The sequence below is a fragment of the Gallus gallus genome, chromosome 4, assembly GCF_016699485.2.
Source record: "Gallus gallus isolate bGalGal1 chromosome 4, bGalGal1.mat.broiler.GRCg7b, whole genome shotgun sequence".
Lineage (NCBI taxonomy): Eukaryota > Metazoa > Chordata > Aves > Galliformes > Phasianidae > Gallus > Gallus gallus.
Genome location: NC_052535.1, coordinates 27,528,593 through 27,552,775, shown reverse-complemented (window position 1 = coordinate 27,552,775; position 24,183 = coordinate 27,528,593). Strand labels below are relative to the sequence as shown.

At 35.3% G+C, this 24,183-nt stretch overlaps 1 long non-coding RNA gene across 1 annotated transcript in view; it reads right to left on the bottom strand.

Annotated features, from left to right (window-relative positions):
• LOC112532404 overlaps window positions 1-23,819 on the bottom strand; it is a 35,370-nt gene extending 11,551 nt beyond the window's left edge. The window contains exon 1 of the long non-coding RNA XR_003075112.3: window positions 23,249-23,819. This is a non-coding gene — a long non-coding RNA (uncharacterized LOC112532404). The remainder of the gene's footprint in view (window positions 1-23,248) is intronic.
• Between the last annotated feature and the right edge of the window lie 364 nt (window positions 23,820-24,183).

The following is a 24,183-nucleotide window of genomic DNA, read 5'->3' as shown; positions in this document are numbered from 1 at the left end:
AAAGCCTTGCCCTGCTTCTAGCAGACTCCTCCCAAGTCTGCCTATTCCTAGTAAACCACTCCTCAATTTCCACCTTTGGAGTGAGTGTTCCTCTCCTTAGCTAGTGCTCTGAAATTCAAGCAAGGCCTCCTTCACCCCGTACATGTAGGAAATAAACCCATTCAAGAGATGAAATCACAGCTTCAGTTTCAAAGTCCTACATGGTACTCATACATTTTGGAAAACTGTTTAGAGGAGAGTTCTCTGCATCCTCAGTTGATCAAGACTGAATAATTTCAGGTGGATGAAATATAGTGCAAAAAACAAAAACAAAACAAACAAACAAACAAAAAAAACAAACAACCAAAAACAAACAAACAAAACAAACCTCGCTAATGCTATAGGCAGTGAAACTTTCAGATTATTGTGGAGTCCTCTCTTGTAGACTTTCATTAATGTGAATCACACAGATGTAGACCATTTTTTGGAAAGATGAAGTTTTGGTTCCGCAAATGTAAGAAAAGACACTGGTATTCATACTTATCAATAAAATAATTACACCTTCATGAGGAAAGAAATAAATGATTCTGAAGTAAGTAATACTTATCTGGATATCCTTTTTTCTTTTTTTTTTTCTCCTAACAGTTCCAGTCACAGCCTCATATCATTAGCTCTCCTACCTTCTAAAGAGAAAATGGCTGAGAAGCTAAAAGGGAAAGCCATGATTTCAAAGGAAAAGATATTCAGCCAGTTATTTTTTCCATTAGTATTTTTTTCTTTCTCCATCCTTTATAATGACAATAAAACAATTATTTAATTCAGTTATACCAAGGTTTCCAAGCTTAATGATCCTATTAACTCTAAAATGAAATTATTCCTCATTATTAGTTTGCCAAAGTAAATGGAAATAGTACTTTAAAACTTGATGCTAAAAATGTTTAATGATCTACACCGTTTTTATTACTGGTTAATCTTAATAATAGCATATATGGTATATACCATATGCAGAAGGGAAACTAGCACTACCAACAATGACAAGAATCCAATAAATCAGAATCCTTGATTTTATAACTAGCAGCTTTGTTTAATTGCAGTTGAGTAGAGTTCACTAGGCTGAAAATGCAATTATGTGCCTTGCTGCTGCTTCAGAAGATCAGAATGGAAGGCCTTTTATTTATTTTTATTATTTTATTATTTTATTTTTTTCTGCAGCATTTTAGAGAAGGCATGATAAAATATTTGGCCACTGTTGGCTGATTTGTGGAAAAAAAACATGCATATACTGTATGGACATCACATTTGGAAGAAGAAACACAGGGGAATGGCAACATATTTCCTTCACAAAAGTTCCCGAATGTGGTCTGGACTGTTCGAAGGATTTCTTTTTTGCATAACATAATGTCTGTCAAATTTAACATATTAAAGAACACTGTATCATTAATTCTTCTTGTCCTTCTGTGCTGGATTCTGTTGAGTGCTCATGTGATGCTGTATCTTAAATTTGTGACAAAAACAATGCTGAAAACACACTAGTGTTTTGGCTGTCACTGAGCAGGGTTTGAACAGCATCAAAGTGTTTTCTGTTTCTCTGCTTTCTAGTGAGTAGATCAAGTGGTGTGCAAGACTTTTTGAGGATACACGACTAGGCAGATGACCCAAACTAACCAAAGAGAGATTCCATGGCTTAAAAAAGCATGCTTATCAACAAAAAGAGAAATGAGATTCGGCTAGGTTAGCTCAGGAACTGGCTGGGCATCAGTTTGGCAGTGGGAGATAGTGATGCCTAGGCAGTAGGTGGGATTTTTTGTTTGTTTGTTTGTTTTGTTTGTTTTTGTTTTGTTTGTTTACTTGTTTCCTTTCTCTCCCACTTATCTTTCATTTACTAAATTATGTAATCCATACTCACATCATTCATGTACTGTGACTGGGCAGTAAAAAATCCATGCCACAAGTAGTATAGAGCCTTTGCTTTAATACTAAATAATTATAAAGACTTCTTTGCTTACAATTTGAGGAGTTCATTTCACATTTATTTTTCAAGAGAAGAAGCTAATGACGTGTTGTTGATTAAATATTGAATTATAAAGTCAAAAAAAGCAACTTAAACTTTATTAATAAACCATAACTTTAATAGATTTGACACATGGAGATTTGTTGTTGACTTCTGACAGCCAAGACAACTAGAAGTTTATTATTGATTATTGATATTCACATGCAAAAATATTTATCGGTTAAGATGCTAGGTATATTCTTAAAACAATCATAATTATTTTAATTGGAGTTTATATATCTTAAATGAAATCAAGCAATCTAAAATAACTTTAAGAGCCATATTTCTTAAATCTAAGCTAACCATCTGCAGCAGTGTCATTAAAATTTTTGATTCCTTTTCTAGGTAAGAAGAATTGTGTTTAATGTAGAATATGTTAATGAAGTCATAGTAAAAGTAAAGTAAAATATAATTTTTAGGGAAGGGAAAAGATAAATTACATTCTTTTGGGATACGTGTTAAAGGTCAATTTGAAGGAAGTGTCAAGAAATTGATGTGTTGTCTTACATTCTAAAAGTTTGCAAACATTTAAGTAAACAAACAAACAAACAAACAAACAAAAAACATTTGGTGCCTTTGGTAGGCGGTAGCTATTTTGATTTCCAGTCAAATATTTTAAATTATAATTATCCTATGTCTTGGTTTAAAAAAAAAAAGCCTCAAATATACACAGTGACATCATGTAAGAAAATGTAGGTTTGTGTGTGTCTTACTTCTCACTGAAGAAACATTTTCTGTGAATGACTGAGAGAAATGACTTAATGTGAATGACATAAGGAAGATTATTTAGTGTAACCCTTGTGATATATATATGACAGCTGGCATGCAGATGTTATCACAGAAGCAGCCCCTTATAAATTGGAAATCTCTAATCTATGAGATCTACAACCATGATGAATTAGTGAGTAGTTCTAGGAGAAAAAAACTCTTAGGAAGGATTTGGGAACATGGAGAAAAACAAGTACATTGGTCTAAATTTTTCTAACCCGAAATGGTTCTGGTTTTAAAATGAACTCATACAGTCAATTTATGCTTATGAACCATGCAAAAAATGGCAGTACTGTTTCAATTTAAGCAGCCATTTTTCCTATTTAAGCTGTTATAATTTTACACATATTTCATTGTTCTTTTCCACTTACAAAATCAGTACATCTCAGCAGAATGCTCTTGTATGTCAATATGCAGCAAGACAGAAAGGAATGACGAATGTAGCTCAGAAATATTTGATTAAATTATTTTCAGTGGAAAAATACTGACTTGTTAAGTTCCCACAGGAAAAGTTCTTTTAATTAGCTTTGATTAAACTCAGTGAAGAGACTTTTTTCCAGTTATGGATGGAATTGCTGGTTGAAGAAAAAAAAATTCTAAAAACAGAAACAAAAAAAATCAAAACTTTGTGTGTTAAATATCTAATATTTTTGAAATCCAATCCAGAGTAAACACAAGAAAGACATATCTAACAAGCTGCAAAAGTGCTTTAGAATCTGATCTAATTTATATACTTCTATCTCTTCACTGGAAAGAAATGTAGCCAACACTTTTGCTTCTTCTAAGAGAGTAAAATAGAGAGTATAGTACTTTTTTAAGATGAAAAAAAAACCCAACACACTCTTGAGGAAAACTTTAGAAAAATTTTAGCTAAGATTAAATTTAATGTTTACTATGACCACACGTTCGTCACCAAAGGCTATATTTTTGGCTGATGAATTGTACTTTGCAAGTAGTAAAAAGAAGAATTTATTTGCATATAAAATGAACACAGTATCACTGTGTTTTAAGCTTTTTTTTTTTTTTGTGCCATTTCAAAATCATTACTTATTTTCACGTTATCTTAGTAACTGCATTTTTCAAAAGTAAAATTAATATAATAATAATAATAATAACATAAGCTGACCTAGTTATACTGAACCCCTTAGAGCCAACCTTATAAACCTATTGTATAAACAACTATTATGCATATTTTATTCATATTTTGTCAGTAGTGTCTTACCAGAATATGAGTACTGACATGAATATTTATAGTAGAGAAAAAAATACTCAAAAAATAAAATTATTACATAATGCTACTCTTTTAAGACTATGACAGTAGTAATTAAGTTTACCTGTTGCATTATGGAGTGGGTTGGGTTTCATTTATTGTTGAGGTTGTTGGTTTTTTTTCCTCTATTTTTTTTGTTTGTTTCTTGATTGTTTTTTTTTTTTTTAATCTCTGCAAAGCAACAAAGGTTCTTGGATTCCTGGAAAGAGGCTTTTTTTTTTTTTTTTTTTTCCATATCTTTATTAATTTTATAGTATATCCTTTGTATTGCTGCTGTCAGGCTTTCTTCTATTTTATGTTAAAACTGTTGCATTTAACTTAAAATGTAAAACAAACAAGCTCCTAAGCTAAACCTTTCTATATTAGAGATAAGTGTAGTATATATTTTTTTATATGTAAGTGGTTCATATATCATTCCGTGGCCACAATGCCCTGGAATGTAATAATTCATAATTCTGTGTATACCTTCTAAAATTATGTACCTTAGCAATCTTCTTACACTCATCATTTGTCCTTTTGAAGGCATTGGAACTTACCACGTGCATAAGAACGTGTTTGTTTGCAAAATTAAAGCCCCAGGTTGCAAAAATTTACATTATATTTGCATCAAATGCATGCAAAAAATAACTTTATGTCAGTATACCAACTGAGTTAATAACTAACTTTTTTTTTTTTCTAAAAATAGCAATAGAAGCAAAAATTAAGGTATAAAATGAATTCTATAACAAACACAGTAATAGCTGAAAATTGGCTACTGGAGGGTCAAATGATATATACATATTCTCTAATGAGTATCAAACTACCTGTCTTTGAGAGCATTACCTCATCGGAAGGATTCAAGAGAGAGAATTTCATGCTTCATATTTTCAGTGGTATATCAACAATGCTCAGAAATCTCTTTCAACTCATTTGTCACTATTAAACTAGTGAGAAAAACTTGAAGAGACTGGACAGTTTATATATAGATATTTTCATTTCAGCATGTATTACTGCTAAAATGTTTTATTTTTTTTCCCATGTTCATCCGTGTTTAAGAAACACTTAGCATCAGTTTCAAGTGAAACAGACAATTTGACCTCAGAATCTGCATATGTAAGAGTTCGTGTAAGAATTACATTTTGTGGGTTCAGTTGAGAGCACAATTAAGACACTGGTAAATTAAAGGTTAATGCTTTAGATGAAGTGCAGAAGTGTTTCCTTCCAGCCTGCAGGTGGGAGATGAATTTGCTAATTGGACAAGCCTGATGTTTACAGGGAGAAAATGTAACTGGTGATAATTAAAGGCTAATTACCTTTGGGGAGCAATTGGAGATCAGGTGCTCTAAATCATAACAGAAAAATTCTTACTCTACATTGGTAAAATATTTGGGGGTGAGAATGATAAATGAGAGTGAATTGTATCTTTCTATGGCCTTACTTTTCTTTGGAAGGAGAGGACTAGTATGAGATAATAAAACATAACACTTAGTTCCTGTAGATTTGGGGGATTTATTTTCTTTTACTTTTATCATCATATTCCTTAAGAGATGACAAAAGAGTTAAGCAGAGATTCTGGAAATATTTGTGTTATTTACATATTACCAATATTACCGTCACAGGCAACATAGTGTTATGAATCCTATCTTAAAAACAGCTCCATAGAGATACTCTTTAAAAGAAATAACTTAAAAAAAATCTGTATTACTGATGAATCTCAAAGGCAGTTCTAAGTGTGAACATTCAGACATATTTAGAGCTTTACAACATCCCACTTTTTTCAGTGCTGACTTTATTGTAGAATGCATTAGCTTTTCAGGTTAATCTTTCATTTCCAGGTTCTTGGATACAGCAAAGTTTGGTCTTTTGCACTCAGGGTTATTTCTTTGTTTACATGCCAGTCTGCTTACTACCACAAATAGTGTAACGAAACATTTTCTTGTTAGATTATGAGCCACATCACTTACCTAAGGGTAAGTGGTCTGTGCCTTCTTGTGGCTGCTTAACATATTCATATTGATTACTAATCACTTGGAATAACTAAATGTGGAATCCGGTTTCCTCCATGAGCACTTTTTCTAGTAAGGTATTGGACTCCCAGTCACATGACCCACCTCAGGTGTCTATGATAAACTTTTAGGCCATATTATATCGCTCATTAGTTCCCTACATAGTCTCTAGATTACTTGTTGTAGCTAGGTTTCTGTTGTTCCTTTACAGAGCAAGCAGATTGTTGCTGAATTCATAAGTACTAGTCAAGTAGCTCTCTATTTTTTACATTATCTTCTTTTAAAACATGTTTTTTTCCTGGCAATCTTGTTTTATTTTATATCATCTGGTAGATCAGTTTCTTACAACACCAAGTCTACCCAATGAGGGAAAGAACAGTGGAACCAGTGTTTCACTTGGGACCTGTCCCATGAAGCTAGGCAAGTAGGCCAACAATCTTTCTCAGCCTTGCGTTAAAAATGTCAACAGAATGTTGCCTCATTTGGAACTTTTTTGATGGTACTATCAGCACCTTTTGCAGAGTAAATGTTGTATGTGTGTTCTTTATTTACTTATTTCTTAGAGCTAACTGCAATTCTGAATTTCATTAGAAAGAGATTGTATATTCTTATAGCTGTACTTTTAGATGAAGGGAACTACTGGCCTTGCATTTTTATGGACAAGTATATAAATATAACTGTGGAATTCAATACTGCATAATTACATCGATCGCTAAGCCTGATGTGTCTTATTCTTATAAGTTTCTCCTGAAATATTTCATAGATAGCTGGAATCAAAAAGTACTTTTAAAGAGCAGAACTATTAGCAATAGCAACAATACTTTTTACATACTTATTTATTAAAGTATGGAAACATTCAGATTCCATTTTTCAAATCAAATGGGCCTTGCAAGCTGAAGGGCAAAAATCAAATTACTATCTCTGTATTGAGAATTCCTTACGTCAATAAACTACAATTGCTGTAATTAGTTGAACAAATAATGAAGAAGGCATTTCATGAAAACTTCGCTCAGCTTTGGAATTTTCATGTGAAAATTATCTTGTCCTATAGGAAAAATTTATTTGTTTGTCCTTATCCTATTTTAGACACTTTATCTCTGGAAACTTTAATGGGAAGGAAAAGGATATATTTTCCTAACATTCTCCTGACTAATGAGTCAACTGACTATTGTTCAATTTTTCTTAGAGCTGCTTTATATGAGAAGATGCAGCCTGTTATTGAACCACCCAAAGCAGGGATTCTCCCATATTACTTCAATTTTTGTGCACTGCCTTCACACCCAAGGAAAACTAAATATGTCTGCAATATTCTTAAAAAAATAAATTTCCTTTTTATTTTTATTTCCCTCCTGTATTGAGGTTAACAAAACTACCCCCAAGTCCTTTTTGGCAGGGCTGTGCCCCAGCTTGTATTGGTTGTGGGGGTTTTGTGACCCAGGTACAAAACCTTACGCTTGGCTTTGTTGAACCTCATGAGGTTTCCCATTTGTGCCTGTCTTGGACTTTCTGGGTGGCATCCCATCTCTCAGGTATGTCAACGCCATCACACAAGTTGGTGTCATTTGCAGATTTGCTGTGGGTGCACTCAAATCCACTGTTGATGTAATTGATGAAGACATTAAAGAGCATTGATCTCAGTGGTACTTGTTGGGGACCATGTTAAAGGTCTTACTAAAATCCAGATAGATGTAATCAGTGGAAGTTATACCATCATAAAAGGCCATTAGGTTTGTTAGGCATGACTGGCTTTTGTTGAAGCCATGCTGGTTATCCCTTGTCACTGCCTTCCCTTCCATGTGCCATAAGATAGCTTCCAGTAGAATCTGTTCTGTGATCTTACTAAGCACAGAGACAAGGCTGACAGGTTGGTAGTTTCCTGGATCTACCCTTCTTAAAAATAGGTATGATCTTGCCCTAAGTCACCAGGGACTTCCCCTGACCTCTATGACTTTTCAAATATCATTGAGAGTGACTTGGTGACTACATCAGCCAATTCCCTCAGGACTCAGGGATGCATCTCACTGGGACCCGCAGACTTATGGATGCTCAGATTCCTCAGGTAGTCACAAACCTGATCTTCACTTACAGAGGGAGGGACATAGCTCCCCTAGTTCCAAACTCTGTTTTAACAGGATAATTTCATTTTTATTGATGCTTTAAATAACACAGAAATTTGAAGAGTTTTTTGTTATTGTTTTGATTGTTCAATTTTATCATCAGGGAAGAAAGCAGAAACAAACTTTGGTACTTTAGTAGGTGTCTCGTAGATCAGTTGGTTAAAAACAGATGAGGCTGGAGAAAAAGAAGAGTTGTTCTCTGGGGATATTGTTTTGTTATTTTCTGAAAAACATTCAGTAAAAATTTTAAAACAATTTTCTGCCATGACTACAGTTTCAAAATAAGCCATGTAGGCAACTTAATCTGCATGTATTTCAGTCTCTGTCCCACCTGTGGAGGCTAAATAAAATGTGATTTTTTTTACAGAGATAGGTGGAAAATGCATCTAGGTAATATGGTTGGTTATAGATGCAGTTTTGAAAGCTAATATAGGCTGTGCATCTAGAGTTTTATGTCCAGAATTTTTGCTAGTAAATTATCTAAATGTGCCCATGAGGGAGCGAGAGAGAGAAATATCTTGTTTGGTTGTTGAGGACAAGGGGATAAGGGAAGCCTCAAAATAGAACCCAATTTCTAGATCAAGTGAATTTTCTCCTTTATTTAATATTTATTAGGAACAATACAGTTTTTGCCATTCAGAAGACAGAAATAAAGATATTTAATTCTTCCTCTTGGCATTTTTTTAGAAACTGCCTTATACTTTTTGATGTTGAGGAAAGCAGTCAGAAACTACAATAGATTACTTACTTTACTAGATTAAATAGTGAAAGCCTCATCATGATAATTATATCTAACTCTCTCTGCTGTTTCACGTTGCTTCAAGTAATTGTGATTTTCTAGATTTTCTAGATCCTAAGAGGTGCTTTCATTTGCAGTGATTTATAGAATATGCACTTTTGATGGGTTAGCTGTGGCTGCTAGACTCCTACCCAGCTTCTCTCTCACTCCTACTCCTTAAGAGGTAAGGGTGGGAAAATCAGGCAGAAACACTCATGGGTTGAGATAAAGTCAGAGAGATTGGTCTGTATTGGGCTTTCCTCAGTGGGCTGCAGTTCCTGACAGGAGCCTGCTTCATCATGGTCTTTCATCTCCTGCACCCAGACAATGTTCAGTTGAAACAAATATTTTACTTACACATCCAAATAGGAAATATAATATCAGCAAAAGATAGAGAAGTGTCTGAGGAGAGCCGGGGGACTGCTTTGGCTTGAACTGCAGTATCCTGAAATATTAATTCATTAAAATCAATTTTGTGAAAAGTAACACATTAATGAACATTGTATTGATGATTAAGAACACATACAACTTCAGTAACTAGTTAGAAGTTGTTTGCATGGATTTTTTCTTGAAAATTTTAACTACAAGCTGAAATAACATTTGTTTATTTGTTTCCATGTACTAGAAAAGTTTTTTGCTGCTTTTCTAAAATCTGTGTTTTATTAATACAACTATTCCTTTGGCTGGTGAATTTGGTGAAAAGTGGCAAACCTGTTGCGTATGTTCATGGAACATAGTGCTACCCAACAAATGTTGACACTGATATATTTTGTGCTTGCCTTGGACACTATGTTGCTTTAGATAATGATGTACACAGTCTCCCAACTGGGCCAACAACTCCATGTTACAAAAAATTCATTTCCCGTCAGTAGTGGCTCCTGGTGCCTTTTAAATTTCACCAAGGGTCACCCTTGTTCTACTGTGTCACAGGAGCTTCATCACTTATGCATATTATAAAGGGAGTCTGTATAGCTCTGCTATAAATTTTATCAGGAATCATTTTCAACTTAAGAAGGGAAAAGTGGCTTGATTATAAAAATACATACAGTTATGGTGAATTTAGGAAGTAGGAAGGAATGCACATTTTAGTTCCATGCTAGTTCCTAAAATTTTTCATGGATGAGGGTGCTGTTTGTCATAAGACGATGAAATCTTTCAAATTTCTTTTAGAGACATAACAGATAACCTTCAGGAAGTTGTGAGCTTCAGAAAATGTTGTTAACATTTTTACACACATGAAATATGTATTATTAATCGATTCAAATAAAATAACTTTTTTCTCCTAGGACTAGAGAAAGCACTGTGCTATTTATTTCATTTATTCCCAATAATATCTCCTAGGGAGAAGGAGGAAAATCTAAATATTTAATTTTAAAATTATATTCTGATTATGAGTCTACTTAATTCTGGCAATTATTAGGCAATAGATGTTCACAATTGCAAATAGAGCTAAGCATGTCCATTTAATATGCTATCCCTTTTTGTGAATGTAAATAAATCAAATTACATCTTGAAAGTATTTAGAACACTTCAGTAATTTGATGTTGCTTACTAAATACTTGGTATAGGCTCTGAAGTAATGAAAAGGAAGCTTTGAGGTTCCTTCCTTCCTTCCTTTCGTCCTTCCGTCCTTCCAACACTATAATCTGTAAGCTCACTAAAAGTTATTTTGTAGTGTGAGATCATAGCAACAACACGGCCATGATAGCACAGCTGGGTTTGTATTTACTGCTGCTCCAATATTCAGGTATGGGGTATGAGGTATGTTGTCCTCCAGTGTGAAGATATAGTCCAAACACAGGACATTGTGCAAATGGAAATCACTTCTTTCTGAGCTGGCTGTGCCTTGATAATTTAACTCAGTGCCAGTAGAAAGCAAAACTAACAAAGAAACTGTGTATAGAAACCTATTCTACATAGTGATCATTATGATGAATGCAGCAATATGTATGCTATCTACAAATTGTTTTTATGTTATTACCCTCTTCTTAAGAAAAACATGGAAAACACACTTGAAAGAGGGTATGCAGTATTATATAGAATAGTTAATGCAATTAACTTTCTACAGCTTTAGAGTGACCATAGATTTCCTGATTTAAATAATTAGAAATCACATGAAAGCTGTATGTGAATGTTTATTTTAGGCCTATAGTAATTTCTTGGCCATGACCCCTTGTTTCCTAAATGTCTTTTGAAATGCTAACTGGTGTTAGCACACTGCACCTAAGTTGCTTCCTTTTAGCCCATGGTTCCTGATCAGCCTCTGGCCAGCTAAGGCTCCACAAACAACATGACTACTCCTCTGCTCCATACGAGTTGCATCATTACAACTTTTGACGTAACTGACAATATTCATTCTGATCGTGGTTCTTCATGTATTTTCAAGGTTGTTCCAATTATACATTTTCCTGGGGAAGAGAATGGGGATTTTGAATGAAGGTGAAGCTTGGTTTTCTTTAAGTAACTCTGTCAGTCTGACTCCTTATGTCTGAAAATTGCTATAACACTGATGAGAATTTACATTGCTTAATTAATGTTTTCATTTTTGGAGTATTTCTCTATTTCTGAAGAAATCAGAATTATTTCTGGCAAGTAGTAAAATAAACTCCTAAGTTTTAATAACATTCTTGAACAACAACAACAAAAAATATTCAGATAGAGATATAAAAGTTTTATTCTAGGTGAATATGTCTTTTTTTCTCTTGAATATTTTCTTACAGTATCACAGTACTTAAAGAGATGCACCAATATTTTCTTCTCCTATCCCTTAACTAGTGGAGCTTGTCTTTTTGCATTAAAAGTGCTTGGAAAAGGATATTAGTTTTAAAGTACGTGTGTGATGTATGTCTTAAAGTTTTTTTTCTCCACTTTGAAAGGGGACTTCAAGAAGTACTCTCAGAAAGAAGACAGTTATATTAAGGATAGCCTAATGCTGATATTTTCATAGATTACTTTCTGTCAAGATTTTATTTCTGTTAAGATTCTGATTGTATCTTTATTAAGACTGATGAGCTTCAGATACAGAAAGTGCATAGTGTTGGCCTTTGGGGAGCTAGGAAGTTCAAAAGAGACAAATTATCTGAGGCATTTCAGTGTTACTCCTCACACAGCTGTATCAGATGATATCAGCTTTAACAAGCTGCTTTTCATGAAAATGATAATTGTGACTAGCAAAGTTGGATGCATAAGTCCAGAAAATTCAGAGTTGAGAGTCTGACTGCTGACTGCATTTCTATTTACTACGCTGTTTAAAAGAAGTGGTAAGTATCAGCTGTAGTGCTCAACTTTCTGCAGAGGTGAAGAAAGGAACAGCCTCCACACAAGTGAGAGGTTTCCTGAGATGGGAATAAATGTATTTAATGATTTAGCAATTATCTGGCATCACGTAATCTCAGCATGATTAGTACTAGATGCACTGACATGGTCTGTAAGCAATTACAGTAGCACTGGTTTCACTATTGCTGCCTCAACTCTCAGCTACAAGGGTATCTGCTAGGAATTCTTGTGTCTGCGTTTTGTTGTCTGAGTCTCACTTATTGCAGGTGAAAGTTTTGAAAAGGAGTTGAAATGTCTATGTTTTGATAGCCCATAACATCTAGGAGAACTTCAGGTTTTCCATTAATTTCACTGCACTTTAATTGAGCATCTTACATTAACATTATGTTCATCAAGTGTATGGGGATATATCAGTCATGGCCTGAACTAGTCATTGAGTTCTACGTGTGAAGGCATGGCTAACCCACAGCTCACAGGTGGGGTTGCAATACACCTGGGCAACCAGAAGGGGTGGGCCTCCTCACTCTCATTTAATGATTAGCAGGACTTCAATCTGGTGATTGCCCCTTCCAGAGGCTTCCTTGCCTTTTGGAAGGGGTAAGCTACTTGTTCCTACATCATTTTCTGAACTATATATAGATTAATAACTTTATGTGCGTGTTCATATGCAGGTAGGAGGCAATACCATAACCTTCCTTTGCTCGAAGTCAAGTAATGTTTTCCCCCTTAAATTCTTTTAAATTGTGAAAAGGCAGAGTTGTGTGTGCAACTTATGAAGAGGGTGTGTTTGTTGCACGTAAGCAGAGATAATTACTAAAGTATTGATGAGGAAACTATTCTTAGTAAAGTCAGAACACTTAAGAAGGAAATCTGAGCTTTGGATTTCTTGTACAACCTAGACTTGTAGATGTATATGCAAGTATGATGGAATTTTCTTTATTAATGAAATTAAGGGTCATTAAGTTATAGTTGGCTTATGTTTTTTTCTTTTTTTTTTCTTTTTTTTTTTTAACTATTGAATGTAAGCCCTTATGTCTGAGGCTAATCAACCCTGAGTTACATTTTATTATTGCTGTGTTATTTTCTACTTTAGGTACAACTGTCACAACTCCAAAACTGACAGACAGGCAAGGCTTATGTTACAGCTGTGTGGTGGGAAAGGCAGGGACTTCAGTACTACTGAAAGTTACTAGGATAAAGTTCTTGAGGATGAAATTTCACGATACAGGTGTAGTTGTCCACATCTAGAGGGTAGTTGGCTATCATATCAGATGTTAAGGGTTATGACTGCTCTTTTACTTCTTTAGAGTTTGAATGGGCAAGAAAATTAGCCATTTCTTTTCAGTGGGTCTGAAATATATGTCTGGGATAGTTGCATATTAACTAATTAGGATTTAAATAAAAGATGATTCCAATAACAGTACTGTAATCTGCAATTTAGAAAACTCATTTTGCTTAATGTATGTCTGAACCCTTCTTTGTTTTTGTCTCAAAACTTGCTTTCTGGGGCATTTCTTGCAATAAGACTGACTTATCTAGGAGGTAAGAGATGGCTGTTGCTGAGTGGTAATCAGCACCACTTTGTGGACAATTTTATATTTGAAAGCATTTCTTTGAAGCTGTTTGCCTCCAGAAGAGAGTGCTCAGGACTGTTTACTGGCAGAAGATCTGGCTCATGACCAAAAACTACAGCGTGGTATGAGAGAACTGGGGAGTGATACCATCATATCCTGTGAAAAACAGAATGCAGATGAGCACCTCCCTGTTCCCTCTTATTTGCTGGGAAGGCCCGGAAAGTGGGAACAAAGAAGTTTCTTCTGAGAAAGCTGTCACTCCAAAGAGAACTGACTCGACCACTTTGGATTTATAAATAAGTTTGTACTGTCGTTGTCATCAACCGAACAACAACCCTACCCATCACTACTGAAGATCAACATCTGAACTACTAGCAATGCTGGAATCTGTGGTGGTGACTCTTTCTCTCTCTTCCTACAAAGACTCCTGGCTTCTATTTTCTATCTTTTCTATCGCCTGCCTTCCCTTCCCCATCTCCTTTAGTGACTAGGACTTTGTAATAAACTGGCCCGGCTAACATTTGAACCATTGTTTCTTAATCTCTCTGTCAGGTTGTTGTAGTAGGCGTCTTGCGGGGGCACAGGATATACGGGACAGGCCTCTCCCTAAGCATAGAGACAGTGCTATCGTGCTGACCTTGATGCAGAGAAAACAGGAGAAGAAGAAGGATGAGAAAAGAATGTGGAAACGGCCAAATAAGGCACAATGTTATCTGGTGTGAACCAATCAGAGTGGGACATGACAGCACGGTTTTGTAGGTAAAAATGTATATAAGCTGTGTTTAGTAGTGAATAAAGGCCATTTTACCGCTCATCATATTGGTGTCACCTCGGTATATGGCCAAGCCTCAGGCTCCCCAAAGCAACGAATATCACGGTTGCCTGCGAAAGGCAACACAGGTATACATATATTAAAAGAACCTCCTCTCCCTCCTATAAATTGGATCAAGACAGTGTACTCCTTTATTGCTGCTAAAATCAAGAAAATATATTTGAATTACATTATTTCTGAATTTCTTTCTAAATACCTACTGCAGGAAAGCTACTCTTGCAGGGGAGCTGGACTCAGTGATCTCTAGAATTCCCTTCCAACCCCTCCAATACTGTGATACATATCAGGTTAGATATTTCCTTCTACTATTTCATAAAATTTCTCTTCTTTTCATCTTTATTACTTGAGACAGCTCTCATGTTACTGATTCATCTGTTATTTCTGATTTTTTTTTTTTCAGTTCACCAGTTCTGTTGTCTGATCCAATAATAAGGATAACTGAATAGTTAATTTGTGAACTAACTCTAGCTGTTTGTGTCTAGGGACAATCATTACAGTTTTCAGTGTCCATAAATAGTCCTAAAAGCATTTGACATGCATGCAAATTTAAACTTCGTTGACAAGGTGATAAATCACTCTGATTTGATTTTTTAAAAAAACTTCTATATTTTAGATCTCTACTGCATTCACTAAACAGAAATACATTTTATTGTCTGTTATTATTCCTACCTGATTTAGTATTAACAAATCTCTAAACTTATATTTTCACATTAATAACATCTTCTCTGGTGATCAAAATATTTGAACTGAGACAGGTGTTTATTATTATTGTCATTGATATATAGAAAGCTCCTTTAAATTTTTCTGATTGCATTTATCATCAAAACAGATATTCTACTTTTTGCATTTGGATACTCTCCTTTGTAAGCAACTCTGCCAGCTCTTGGGGGATGAACCATGTCTGCCTACTACCACTGTGCTCACCCTGCTGCAATAGGATGAGGAACCTACATTTCAGCTCTCCCATTGCGCTTCTGCAGTCATGTAAGTTGGGATGGGTTAAATTAGATCAGGAAGGAATCCTTCTCTGCAGGTGGTCTTAGGTCTGGTCCTGACAGTGCAATGGTGGCAGTGAGGTCCCATATATGTCTCAGAAATGCCAACTGGGAAAGCATTTTGCAGATTGCTGTGTAAGCTGATTCTTGCTCCCAGATCCAGGTGTGCTTTTCTGTCAGTGTCTTTGGGGCAAGCCTGTAAACTGGTCTGGTATAATTAGTTATGAGAAAGCGTGGCCTACTGGTGCTCAGGTTCAGGCTTCTCACCACGTACGCAATAGGAGCTTTGTAGCAGGAACTCTTTCTAAGTAATTCTACAACACTGGCTTTAACTTGATTTGTTTTGATGATGGCTATTTTGCTAGACCAGTTAAGTAAGTGATACTGAGCCTGTAGTAAACCACTCCTTGTTTACAGAGAAAGTGTCATTTATCTCACCCTTTTGAAGGCCAGATGTAGCAGCAGGGGACAGTGAAGATCCATTACAAGCTCCTCAAAGCCTGTACTTCTGCTGATGGTCACTAAAGTCCAAGAAATAAAGTTTCTAGCAGTTTATATACTGAAGTGTTGTGAGACATTAAAATTGTATTTACAAATGTGTTTAGAAGTGACAGCTTCTTGATTTGTGTATTTAAGATTCCAGCTGAAGCTGATCTGTGATAACAAAGAGGAAAAAAAGCTCTTTCACTGTTAGAAATTAAGCAGGAAAATTATTCTCTGATGTTTCTTACAATCCAAATTAAGCTTTCTGATGGGTAGTAAGAAAGCTGTTATAAGACTGCATAGAAAGAAAGCTCTTTTTCAGAACCAACCAAATATGACACACCTTGCTTAAGAGAGACGTTCCAGCTGTACATCCTTAGCTTCTCTGAACATGTACATGGTTGCATGACTCTGGGATCTAAAGTCTTCCCGGAAATGTTCCTGGTTTTGTTGCAAGGAACCCACACCTTTTATACAAGCTTGTTATTGCACTGTTTTGTGATATATATTTTTTCCTGGGTCTGACTAGAAGGACAAAGAGGAATAATAATTTTAAACAACTAATTTTCTCTTTATTATTACATGAAAACATGAGGGTTTTAAAAATATTAAATTAGAATATAAGCTCATTATTTTTAGTCATGAATCTTTCAGTGATGCTCTTTTGATATGCTATATTCTTTTCTTCCTGTGCTACTTGTTTTGTAACCATAAATGTTTCTGCTGATAAATTTGTCTCTTGGGATGATTAATATACACTCTGCAAGTTACAGGGTAGTTACAATCCCATTTTCCTTGTTTGAGTGCCAGTTTTCTTCTCTGGCACCTTTTAAGGTATTTAAACATGAAGCATGGAATACAGAAACATTTCAAGTCATTTTTTGGTGCAAGCATTTTTATCACAGAATATATTATTTCTTAAAACTTAGTGCAGATGAAACTACATTATCTTTTCCATTGTAATTTTAGTGGGGAAAACAAATCTGATTAACCTGTAACGGGAGAAAATAAATGTACAACCCAGAAATATGCCGTAAGTAGAGTCACAGCTCTATTTTACTTCAAAACTCACAATTTCTTTATACCAAAAACACTGCCAAAACTGCTAGAGCTTGACTGATTTCTGAAGTGAAACTTCTTTCTTCCCTAATGCAAGACTCGTACAAGTAAACAGCAGATGTTAAGATTTTCAGATATTTAAGGCATCAAAGTTTTCTTCCAGTAATGGATATGGGAGATTTAAATACATATCTCATTTTAAAGTCAGCAGGAGATATTTGAGAAACGTAGTACTGAGAAAGATGCAAGAAATTTTGCCTAGTACAATCCAGTCAATAAATTATTGTATGCCAATGATGTGAGAAAAATAAGATTGATATCTGAAAGCTCTTCTGCAGTAATATCTAGTCCATACCTAAATCTGAACTTTTGCTTCTTAAAAATAAATAACATTTTCTCAAATGAACTGTATTGGTTATGAGATGTGTGTATGTCTTGACCAGAGCATTAAGATTTTAATCTTGAGGATACTTTCTCCCCAATATAATATCAGCCTTTAATTCCCCAGTTTGCCTCTTACTAAGTCAGTAATACTACCAATTTTAAATAAATATATGTATTCAATAAAGAAAAATTCAATTTCTAAAGAATTGTTAGAAAGAGTTCAAATGGGAGAGTATCTACCTTCTCCCTTGATATATATATATTTTTTTCTTAAGGTTAATTACCTATGCTGTTTGAAGTTTGTTGTGCATCAGAGTAAGGCTTATCTGAAGAACGCAGATCTCAGCTGCTTGTGTTTTCTCATCTCTTAATGTATTTTCCTAAGCTGCATTTAAACAGGGCTAGGAGGGTAGAAACAAACACACCTTTACTTTTGTGTTATAACCTACCATTTGATCTCTTATTTTTCTTTTGTGCTGTACAGAGCCAGTTAAAACTCTCTTAGTTTAGAAGTGTATCCCATTGATCTTTTGGAACAGTGCTGGTTTGGACCTTCAGTTATCAGTGAGAGTTTGACATCACGCTGTTTGCTTCTGTGCTGTGTAATGGATTTGTCGCAGTAGTATTTATAAAGAATCTTTCCTTGAAAATAGAGACATCTTCATCACATCTTCCAAAGAAGGAGAGGGAGGGAGAAGGAAGAGGACAGAAGAGAAAAAAATAAAAGTAGACTGGAAAAGTCACTGCTGAATTCTGTGGGAAGAAGAAAAGAAGCAAGCCAAGTGAGAAGAAAATTTGTTAAATCTTGTGCTTATGTAACCAGAACTTTTTCTAAATGGCAATATAGGACAAGATAAGATTATAATAGGAGGAGTCTGGAAACATGCCATTTTTTCAAAATAAAAACAAAAATAAGCAAAAAGATAGCTCCGATGCCTTCATATATGTAGGTAAACTTTAAAAGAGAAAAACAATTCTGAAGGTTATAGCTTCTTGAGGCTGATTTTTCACCTATGTGTTCCCAGGCACAGCTCTTTTTACCCTCAAGGTTCTAGGTTTTTTTAGTGGTTCTGTCTTATAGAGTTCAGGGAGTACATACATGTTGATAAATCAATGCTTTTTTTTTTTAATTCACTTCATAATCAAAGAATTTCTGTTTAAATGCATAGTTCCTAGCTTTTCTGTAAGAATATAAGTAATTCATTTCTTTTACACTGTTATTCTCCTTAGAAGCACATGGATAATTATAACTGTAAATAAGCATTATGTAATTAAAATATAAATCAGCACTAAAAAATTTAGTTTTTCATTTGAATGCTTTCATTTCTGCTCCATTATAGGTGATGGATTAATTTCTACTTTCTCTTTTTGAAAACCTTTGAGCAAAAGCAATGTTTTCATTGCTTAAAATCTTAATTCCTGCAGCAATTTACTTCTTGTTATTATTCAATTGCTGGTGAAGTGCAGACTATGCTCTCAAGTTTTATTTCCAGGGGAGAAAATGTATAAAGCCATTCCAAATTCTTTAGTCTACTTTTTTCTTTTTTTCATGCCAGAAAACAAACCGATAATAAACAGATTCAATAACTCTTTTGATTCCTGAAGCTCTCACTTCTTGCTACCGAAAGATTTCAGTCAAACATCACTACATAAGATCTGTCAAGCTGGCTTTAATATTTCAAAACTGGATTTGATCTTGAATGTCTCCATATTCACAAGGATTTCTGTGGTCAGTTTTGTTATTCACAGAACTACTACATCACATAATGGTGCTGCAGAGTACCTCAAGTGAGCATATTTACCTCAGAAACAGTAGCCTGAAAAGCAAAGGAAAATCAGAGTAGGTCCCTGAAAACTTTCTCTAAGCTGAATCAGACAAGAGTTGAGGAAGATGTGTTTCTCTAGGCCTATACACAGTTTGTTGGCACTGATAACATATTTTCATGATAAGGATGAAAATTTACAGAAGGAATTTGAGACATAGTTATCAGGATTACCACTCAAATATCTGTACCTTGATAAACACTAGGAACTAAGGTTCCTCAGCCATAACTTATCTGTAATGTAGAGAGTTCCGGAGAGATATATTCTTTATACACCTTAAACAGGGGTTTGGGCAGTTCTTGATTGAATATTATTACTTGCAACTTTAGGTAGTATCTATTTTGGTCCTCTGGATAGAGATATTTCTAGGGACAGCCACCCCTACAGAGTGAACTGATCATTCTAGTTAGTATCACTACATGGATTTTTCAGAGAAGGGAGAGGTCCAATAAAATATCAGGGTTGTATCAAGATGCCTTTGAGATATCTCATTCCTATTGTTCAGTTTCTGTCTCACCTTTCATAGGCCCTGAGCTAAAATGTGTAGTGTGCTTTTTCAACTGCTTCTCAGTTCAATGTTTTGTAAAATCCTTTCTGTACTGAGGAGAAAGCTTTACTCCATAAGCACTCCTTTTCACAGGTAATTCTAAATGATGAATATTGAGCTGCAATATAGAAACTGTTTACTTAGTGTGAATCAGGCAATGATAAAAGCGTTTAAAAGATACATTCTTATTTCTAATAGTTTTATAATTTTGCGTGAAAGATTATAAATTATTTTTATGGACTTGCAATTAAAAATACATATTATATATATATCATATTGATTGCAATCAAACTTGTTTAAAATACTAGCCTAGACATTTCAGTATAGTTTCAAAAATATTTCAGTGAAAATGTTATTCAAAAATTACTGTATTAATAGTCTGATACTGAATTTACAGGAAACTATTTTTATTGCATGATGAAAAACCTGTAAGAAGCATGTCGTTTATGATTATTATTATTTCATTTTAAATCCTGTACTTTGGAAAGCTTTTGTGCTAATGACTTTCTGTGGTATCTTTTTATTTAAACAGTGAAAAAAGTATCGTTAGAGGCATGGAAATCAGCTCAACTAAAATGCAAACAGTTTTTGGTCAAAATGATTACATTTTGCATCCTTTACAAAAACAAATAAAAACAAACAACAACAACAACAACAACAAAAATACCCTTGGGTTTCGTTAAGTTATTCTTAGGCTGCACATGCTGTACATGCTGCTGTAAGAGATTATTCTTTTATATCACTGTTTGTTTGCTGAGGAACAAGTCCAGGCAAGTCCTGGGCAAAGGTAGAGAAACCTTCTGTCTGGAGGACACTGATGGAGAGGTCCTGGGTAAAGGGTTGTGAAATCCTCTAATGAGCACAGATGGACAAGGCCAGGGGCAATGAGAGAGGGATAAGCTGCTGATAATGGCCGGGAAATGGTCTTTTGTGTGGACTTATCTCGAGGAAGATGGCCATCTCAGGAGGTACGCACGTGGCTCTTGCTCAAGCACCCAGGGATGTCACGTAGGCAGGAAAAAAGGAGGATAAAAGAGGGTTCAACAACCATGAGGATAGGTGTCTGCCATCAGATCACTCACCACGATGGACGCAAGGTTTCTGCTATCAGATCCCTCACTACGGACTGCATGCTGATGGACTTCCCTGGGCCTGCTACCTGAGACCTGCTGCTTCCTCCCGGATTTACTCTGTGGCTTCTTCCTGGACCCACCCGGTACCTGCACCCTCTCACTGCCCAAGACCGGCCTCGCTGCTCCTGCCCTTCAGCCTCGGATTGTCAGACGTCATGCAACGGGACTTCTGCCGGATCCTGGTGGTGACTATCCCCGCTTTACACAATTCTTACTTCTTCCTATCTTTTCTATCGCTCGCCTTCCTTTCCCCATCACCCTAATCTGTAATAGTGTCCGTCCTCCCCTTTCTTCGTCTCCGTTATTAGCATTTGTAATAAACTGGTTGGACCAACATTTGAACTGTTGTTTCTTAATCTCACGCCGAGCGTACATATTTCAAAGACCTCCTCTCCCTCCTATAAATTGGAGTGAGGCAGTTGCCTGGGAGTGGAAAACTTTCATAGTTTTACCTTCAGTCTAACAGATGAAATGTAATAAAATTGGAAGCTGAAAGCAGATGATGGGTATGTTCAAATCTGATATTAGATGTTTCTAAAAGCAAAATAAAATTAAAATGAGGTCATTTAACTGGAAAGCTAACTAAGTGCTTTGGTTGATGGGCCATCATCGGTAATTTTTAATTCAAGTTCAGATGCTTTTTCTAAGTGAGGTGCTCTGATTCAAATGCAATCAGAGCAGAAATGTCATATGACCTGTGTTATGCACAGTGATGAATTAGATGAGAACACTGTGTACCTCCAGTCCTCTAATCCATGGAAATGAAAAATAATTCAGTCCAGCCTGAAAATGATGACAACTAAACAGCAATTTCTTTGGTATAGAATAATTTTGAATAATCATATCTCATCCTTGCTCTAAAATATAAAATTAAGCAAGCAAGATGTTCAACTATACTGTGTTATATGCTAAAGCATGTAGAGTTGTGCTACATCTATGATAAGAATACCCAGTATGTGTGGAGCAGTATAATTTTGAGACAATTATTTATGTGCTATTGTAAAAGACTGAGAGAATTTTTGGTTGAATCTGACCATGCTAATCAACCCTTATGACATACAAGATGATGAAAAAGGCATATAAAACTCTTTTTGTAGGTGACTTATTCCAAATTTGAGCTTATCACTTGAGGAATTTAGGTTTCTTCATTTAAGTTGCCAAATAAAAAACCCTTTATTGAAGAACTGATGGTGATATAGCACTTTAGTGTTTTTTTTTTGTTTGTTTGTTTTTTAAGAATCATCATCTTGACAATGTCAGTGTGAGGGTTTATTGTTTATAAGTCAAAATCTTAGATATCTAATTTGAGCTATGGGTATCTAATATCTAATATTATCTAATGGGTAGAACTGTTACACTAAGACCCAGAATCCAGCGATGAGTATGAAGAATAGAGGAAACAAACAAACAAACAAAAAACACCAAAAACCAGTTTAGCTTAAGAAAGGGGGAGATGAACAAAATCAAATAACTGAAGGGAACTTAATTCTTTTCCTTCATCGATCTAGGTTATATAGAAAATAAAACAACTTACATTTGGAGGTTTTTGCAACTTGAAGAAATTTCTTTTTCCAATAATTTAAATTCCAGTGCTTTCTTCAAAATACAGGTAGTTATAGATGTTAAGCAGAAAAGTGAGATGCACGGGTTTCAATGGCTGCCTTTATGCTTGTGCCTCTGCTTTATAAATACCACAACATCTTGAAGCACCACTTATTCTTAATAAAAAGAATTAGTCTAACAAGCTTGCAAGAATGAAAGAAGTATAGATAATAGGGAAATGCCACAGGCTACTGCCCCCACTTTCATTTAAATCCATGTCCTATATGTCTTACTCTGTATGGTTGTTATAACTAACTCTCCTCCTTCACCATGTTCTTTTACTTTCATAGTCATGAAACCATTGGGTAAAAGCTTTGAGTAGTTGCGTAGATGTTAAACAAGCAGGGTAGGGGTCATTGGGTTAGTTAGTTATCCTGTATATTATAATTTGTCAAAACGGAGCAGCGGCAACCATCTAAGAAGAACTTATTTTACTAACTACGATGTTGGAATGCAAGATGACATGATATAATACAATCTAATTGGGAGTAAGGATAATAAATCAAATGAAATGAGAGAGAGCGAAAGAGTGAGAGAGAGAGAGAGAGAGAGAGAAAGAGAGTGAGAGAGTTTCTGAAACCGAAAGCCCTACCTGATGAAGGCGCACGGCTTGGAAGCACACCCACTCCTCTCTCTGGCAGCAAGTGAAAGTGAAAAAGACCGCGCGCAGCCAGATGACGTATCTTCTGTGATGTATCTTCCTTCTCTGACCATGAGTTCCTCTGGGATACGTAGTTCTTCTTCTCTTTTGTCCATGATGTTATGATGTGGAATACCAATAGCAAAGTTACAAAACCATGACAATCCCTCCAGAAAAAGAAAACAGCATAACATTTATTTCTCTAAGTGAGTCTGCATCTTATATTTAAACAGATACAGCCTATGCCACTGTTAGGGCTGTGTAGGGTGTAGTATCAGGAGATGAAAAGCTATAGCAGTGAAAAAAAAATTGCATGAATTTCATTATCATCAATATAGCACTACAGCAGCACTTAGCAACACTTGTATTTTCTGAAGGGAAGATGAACATTTTATATCATTCATTTTAAAGTCAGATATTGTTTTCCAAACTAGGCAGAGAAGTGAGTTACCACCTCTTTCTTTCTTTCTTGTTCTCCCGTTTCTCTGCTCTGCACCTCATCACTGAAGAGAAATAAGAAGATGAGATGATGTTAGAGGCTATTGTTTTCATGCCAGAATGAAACTCTAGAGTGGACGTGTCTGTTATGAATCAGATTACAACAGAAATGAAAGAATGCAGTTGCATATATATACATGTATGTATTTTGAAGTCATTATCTACTTCAATTGCTTTGAAATGTGGAGCTCCCACAGGAGAACTGGGTAGACTTGTGTTATAGTATTTTGATTAAATGAACAGGAAGTTTCCAATAAACAAGACAATAACCATTCCCCACCCCATGCTGCTTGTTAGCTTAATCTTCCCATGGCTGCCAGAAGACATGCTGTTATAGACAACACTTCTGTACCTTGACAGCAGAGCAGAACTTGCTTTGGTGAGAACCA